General features: G+C 41.1%; 1 long non-coding RNA gene across 1 annotated transcript in view; it reads right to left on the bottom strand.

Moving 5' to 3' along the window:
- Window positions 1-16: 16 nt before the first annotated feature.
- Window positions 17-6,244, bottom strand: part of LOC106524868 (uncharacterized) — an 11,503-nt gene continuing 5,275 nt past the window's right edge. Inside the window, exon 3 of the long non-coding RNA XR_001311040.1 lies at window positions 17-330. This is a non-coding gene — a long non-coding RNA (uncharacterized LOC106524868). The remainder of the gene's footprint in view (window positions 331-6,244) is intronic.

The raw sequence follows: 6,244 nt of genomic DNA, 5'->3' as shown, positions 1-6,244 counted from the left end.
CACACACACACACACACACACACACACACTTCAAATGGCCTTCAAGAGTCCTGCATTCCACATTTAATTGGAAGAAAGAAGAAAAAAAATCACAAAAAAAAGGAGCACACGCCAAAGTAAACTTCTCACAGCCAATCAACTGCAGAGGCCAAATTTCTGAAGCCCCGCCCACCAGAAACAAACAGATAGCCTATTGTTGATCATCAAACACACAAACACACGCACAGCAAGGAAACAGAAGACGATGCTGCCGCACCGACCTCAACCAGCGGGGTCCAGTCCTGGTTCTCGAAGGTCCCCCATCCTGCAGGTTTCTCCACTTTCAGGCTCCTGCAGAACATGAAGAGGTTGTTTAATCAGTGAATCGAGCGCGTTGGAGCAGAGAAACGAGTCAAGCATGCAGGATGACGGCTCCTCGAGGACCAGGATTGGACACCCCTGACCTAAACAAACAAAACAAGTGCAAAATAAATATTTCTGGACTTTTCACCTGCTTTTATTTCAAAACAAATAATCATGCCTCCGTCCTGACTTTGTGGATGTTTTCTTCTAAATAAACGGGCAGAATTAAAAAACTGTGTGTTTTGGTTAATATATATTTTATATAAACATGATTTTGAAGATGCCACAGAAGATCCTCACAATCTGTGACCCCCTTCAAAATAAAAGTACAGAATAATGTGATTTTTCAAAAATAAAAATATTTTTCTCCCTTCCATGTTCTAAATGAGGCTCCGCATTCTTTAAGGTGTTGCGTTTTCACTTTTCTTTCCCTTTCTTTCACGTCAGATGGAAATAAAACTTGTCCAACAAACGCTGCGGCGCGTTTGGGATTATTTAATTCACAGGAAACGTGACCTGACATTAAAACGACAGCAGGCTCGCGCGTCAGGAATTACATCTGTGACAAAATGTAAGAAAAAAATGTAAAAATACATTATTGTTTTTACTGTATTTGTGTTAAACATATTATTTGTTTTATTTATTTTTTTTAATCACAGCTGCTGCTGTTTCCCTTCTCCCGCCACATTCTCCCATAATTTGGGGCATTTGTTTTTGTTGCGGCGCTCCTAATGTTTTAAAGCGTGATTTAAACTCCAAAATAAATAAATGTGCGTCTGAATCCAATCTGGATTAAAACGTTATAATTGTGAGCATTTATCCCCCCGCCCCGCCACCACCCCCAAAATCCACCCCTTTTTTTAAGAGGATGTTGAGTTTTAACACACACACACACACACACACACACACACAGGGGAGGGGAGGGGGGGGGGACATCTGTGCTGAACGCTGACCAAATCCGTGGTGACTTTGCTCACAATACAATTTTGTTGGGAGTGTTAGAATTTGTTTCAAGTTGATGGCACAGCCTCCATTTTGAGTTGACTTTGATATCATTCTGCGAACAGTGAAATGTCTGGATAAGTGTTGCGTTTAGGCCAGCCATCTGTACCATCTCCAACTCCAAAGCAGTTAGAGGCAGAGCACCCTCCAACGGGGAGGGAGGGGCGGCGGGGGGGCACCGAAAAGGGACGCGGCCGGGCTTTTCAACGGTTCACTGCTGGCATCTACTGGAGGCGGCGGGGAACCCAACGAACTGCGACCTGAGCCTCGTCTGTGGAGGTGAGGCGTCAACTGATGGATGTCAAAAACACACGTGATAAAAGTAAAGCTTCAGTTGATCACATTTATAAATCTAAATCTGAATTAAAACTTTTAAATCCAAGTCTAAAACTACACTGGCGTTTTAAAAAAAATGCAAATAAGTTGGATAAATGTCCGATTCATTGGTGCGTGTTTCATAAATAAAGTGATTCAAGAGTTATAACTTCCTTTATTTCTTTTCTAAATTAAATATTAAAGGTTTTAGAGCAGCGGTTCTAAAAGCTGAGGCCAAAAACACCAAATCCAGGATACTAAAATGATCTCTAGAAACCAAACAATATAATAAAAATTATCCTTTTTTATATAAAAAGAATAGGGATAAATAAAAAAGTCCTATAATAAGGGTTAAAGCAGGTCGGCTAATTTGGGTTTTTCTACAGCCAAAGCCAAGCTTTTGTTTTTATTTTTTTTAATAAAATGTGTTTTTATTTAACATAAAGTTTAAACATATATTTCACCCCCTTTAGAAGAACTTCAACATTAAAAACAAACATAAAAGGAGCACAACGAGCTGGTTGTAACGTCTTCATTTTCCTTTAGTAACTGATTATATTTGTGCTAATAAATCAGTTAAATAATATATAATCAATGTAAGTCTAGATAAAGCTGTTTGTGTCGTCATTTTGCTCTTATTTAATTCCTTTCTTAAGTAAATTTTTATAGTTTGACGGAGGATATTTGTCCACACAGTCTATTTAGGAAATAAATGGTTCAAAATGGTAAAAATAAAAAGTTATTTCTGATCTAAAACTGGTTTTATGTTTGAAGTTTATTTGGTATTTTATACAAACATCTTAATTAGAACAAAACAAAACTCATATGGTTGAGCAGAAAGCCATGTTTATTTCTTTACATACATTTATGGTCAAATTTATAATTTATTGTTTATTATTATTACAAAAACTATTATTGTTTTGCAGCTATAGTAACATAATTTTTATCTACTTTGTTTTAAAAGTGCTTTGTCATCAATGTAATTGTTGAGACTTATAAAATGTGGAAATAAAAACGCTGATGATCATTTAATTAAAGATAAATAAACATATTGATGAAGACGTCGGCAGAAGACTTGTTCATCTTTATGTTTCTACGATGACTCGGGGAATCGCTCCTCGCTGACAGAGGAACGCCAGGAAGAGAATAATTGTCTTTTGTCCCTCTTTCTGTCTCTCTGGAGAACAATTCTTATCTAATTCTCGTAATTGTCTCCTCATAATACGACGCATTCACATCCGGGCGCAGGCATTCAGCTCCTCGTCTGTTTAGGATGCCGTGGATGGAGTTGGAAAGTTCATCCGTCACAACGAAGAACAAAGAAATCCCCTATCTGTTTCAGAAACGTCGCTCTCTCACGACGCCGAGCGAGCGAGACAATGACACTCGTCGCCTGCTTCATAATACCGCCCTGTGTTGACGATAATTCTGAAACAGAAACAAACTCCAGACAAAGAGGGATTGTCTTTGATTGTGTGTCCGTCAGCGCCGTCAGCGATGGCTCGGRGGATAACGGTGATTGAGATTAAAACCCCCGCTGAGGGGAAGGAGAGAGGGGGCGAGGAGAGGAGTGAAAAGTGGAGAATAGAAGTGACTAGACTAAAAGAAGAGCTCGGTGACGAGTGCCAGCCAGCAGCCTGTTTGATCCTGAGGGATGGCAGGGGGATGTAAGGCGTTTGAAGCCGACAATCCCTTTGTGATGATAACACATGTTTTTTTAGCGTGAGCGCTGATCCTCTCGTTCCAATTGTATTACGGGCGGCAGCTGCCCGGGCACTGTAGCGCTGCCGCTAATCTGAAACAATATCTCTAGGCCCGGCGTGGTTAGAAGCAGCTGTCGGCATTGTAGGGAAGCACTTCTAATCTGCTTCAGTATCTTTTAGCCTCTCRTTTAGCTCTTTGATCCTCTCCTATTATGCCTCCCTCTCCGTCGCAGCGAAGCACCGAGCCTGGCAGAGCTGTGCTGGAATGCTCCGACGCCCGTCACTGTGAGCGACCAGGGGAGACGTTCAGYAACCTCACTGATCACAGCGTAGGCCCCTTTTTATACTGTTAAACACTAACATAGTGTTCGAGCAAATCAGTGGTCTTGAGGTGGTTCTTTGACCCTTTTGGCCCCAACATGCTTCAACCAGAACCCCGGATCTGAAAGATTCTGACTCTCGTCCCAGACKCTTCAGACTCAGCTGAAGGTCATGACATCGTCTGCATAAAGAATGAACGAGACGTTCAGATTATGCTGCGTTCACATCGAACGCGATTTCAGCTTCAAAATCGCAGCCAACGCTGAAGTTGGACGCTTGTGCACTTTGAGGTCAGACGCAGGTCAGCTCTTGAAGTGCTGCACGGCAASAGSCTCCCCGCCCCTCCCTCCTCTGTCGGGCTCTGTTTAATGTCGGACGAGGAAGTGGCTTTGCTTTATTTACAGAGAGCAAGAGCATGTCACGTTCATCAGATAATTAATTCATAATTAATTCACCAGATAATTCAGAGACATTCTGAGTTTCATCACCCAGGAGCTGCGGGAGAGGCTCACAGCTCGCTTTCAGGACTATTTTTGTCCCGAGTCCAGTCTGATGAGCCGCTGCCACACATTGGTGAGGATATCTCCTGTCAGGACACCGACTGCAGGCACTCGATTTCAGCTAAAGAGCTCCTCTCCATCTGTTTCAGGTTAGTGGACATCATTCAGTAAACTGTCCCGTCAGGAAATATGTCGCTACGTCACACAGTGGAGTCTCTCTGATTGGTTGACGCGGCGCGTCGAGCTGTAAAAGTTCAGATTTTCTAACTTCAGCKATTTGCGCCTGAAGCACGTCGAACGCTCAGATCGTTCAAATCGCGCTGCTCTAATCGCGCTTGAGGCGCCGCAGCACTTCCCGACGTTGCTTGAAGCGCGCCCACCATAGACTTTGCACGTAAACCTGAGGCTCCTGATGCTGAAATTGCGTTTGGTGTGAATGCACCATTAGAGATGTGACGTTCACGAACGATCCGAATCTTTTGAACGGCTCTTTACAATGAATGATAGGAGCCGGATCGTGGGTAGTAATGAGTCATTTGTAGTTTTATTTCTTTTATTCTTCATATAATCTTAAATTTTTTCATACTAAAATGACTCCCGCTTTGCCTTTTCACAGAAAACAGGCGGAGTTGTGGTGTACAGAAGATCACGGTGAGGGGGGAAGGGGGGTTTCCGCTTGACAAACACATGGTTCCACCCACGTGAAGGGATGACGTCATTACGTACGGCTACGTGATGACGTAATACGTTCAAAATCGAACGGCTCTATAAAACAAACGGCTCCCCAAGATCCGGATCCCTTCAAAAAGCCATTTATCCCRTCTCTAGTTCGGATCCATCTCCTCCCGTCCACGAGCATCACCCTACAGGACTGGAGATGACGAGCAGGCGAAAGAAGCTCAACTTGATGAAAATGCAAACTCAGAATCCTGCTTTGATTATGCATGAACCAGATCGCCACAAGTTCTTTAAAAAAATGAAAATGGCTCCTGCAAAACTTTTAATTATATAAATTTATTTGGATTTATGAGATTGGAGCTGATTAAAGATGGCAGCAATCCACTTTGGCTCATCAATCTGCTCAAAACAAACCTTTATTTCTACAAACTATTGATTCAGCTTCAGTTTCTCGCTAAATGTAGTGGATTAAATTGACTGTAATTGTGTTGTTTTACAATTAAACTTCACAATTCACTGTCAAAATGTGAGCTTAAGAAGAAACTTTACTTCTTTAACTGAGCGGAACTTTGTTAGTTCCATTTTCCTGCACAAACATGGGTTAAAAAGCTTTGACTTGACGTTGGAAATGAACAGAATAAACATATCTGAGAGATTTTAAATTGTGCTTAATTGTTGTTCTTAGTTTTGCTTTTTAAATGTGTTTCATATTCTTATGATATTTTCCTTTATAGTGACTTAATTGTACTTAGTGCTGCCTATCTTGGCCACTCAAGCTTTTTATCTCAGTGGGATTTTCCTGGTAAAATAATAGGTTTATAATAAAAATAAACTGTTCGTATTGATACTTTTATTTTATCTTTTATTTTAAATGATAAAGCTGTAGTTATTTTGGTTAAACTGTTCAAATAGACTCAGACTATTAGTTAGGGATCTCTGTCAGCTACTAAAGCACCAAATATTAACACAAAGTTTGTAAAATAGTTTGAGTTGTAATCATTTTTGTGCAAAATTATTAATAAATCATCAATAGGGTGATGACTGACACGGATTCTTTCTACCTTTACCTGCCACATACATTCACTTACTTCCTGTTTCTTTATTCCAAGTTCACGTCGTCAGTTTTTAAAAAGTGGTCAAGTTCRCTGAGAGGCATCAGATGAAAACCTGATCAGCGCTGGATCGACCTCAGGGGCTCATTATCAGAAAGAAACAAGATCTAAACTAAACCACCGTCTTTTAACAGCTTCAGCTGAGCCAAACAGTAAGAAGTGATGAGAATGTAAGGAGATAAAGGTGTGTGTGTGTGTGTGTGTGTGTGTGTGTGTGTGTGTGTGTGTGTGTGTGTGTTCTGACAGGTGTTGAACCAGGTGCATCCTAACC

Source organism: Austrofundulus limnaeus, unplaced genomic scaffold, assembly GCF_001266775.1.
Source record: "Austrofundulus limnaeus strain Quisiro unplaced genomic scaffold, Austrofundulus_limnaeus-1.0 Scaffold204, whole genome shotgun sequence".
Lineage (NCBI taxonomy): Eukaryota > Metazoa > Chordata > Actinopteri > Cyprinodontiformes > Rivulidae > Austrofundulus > Austrofundulus limnaeus.
Note: the sequence above shows the minus strand (reverse complement) of the source record. Positions and strands in the feature narration are given on the sequence as shown.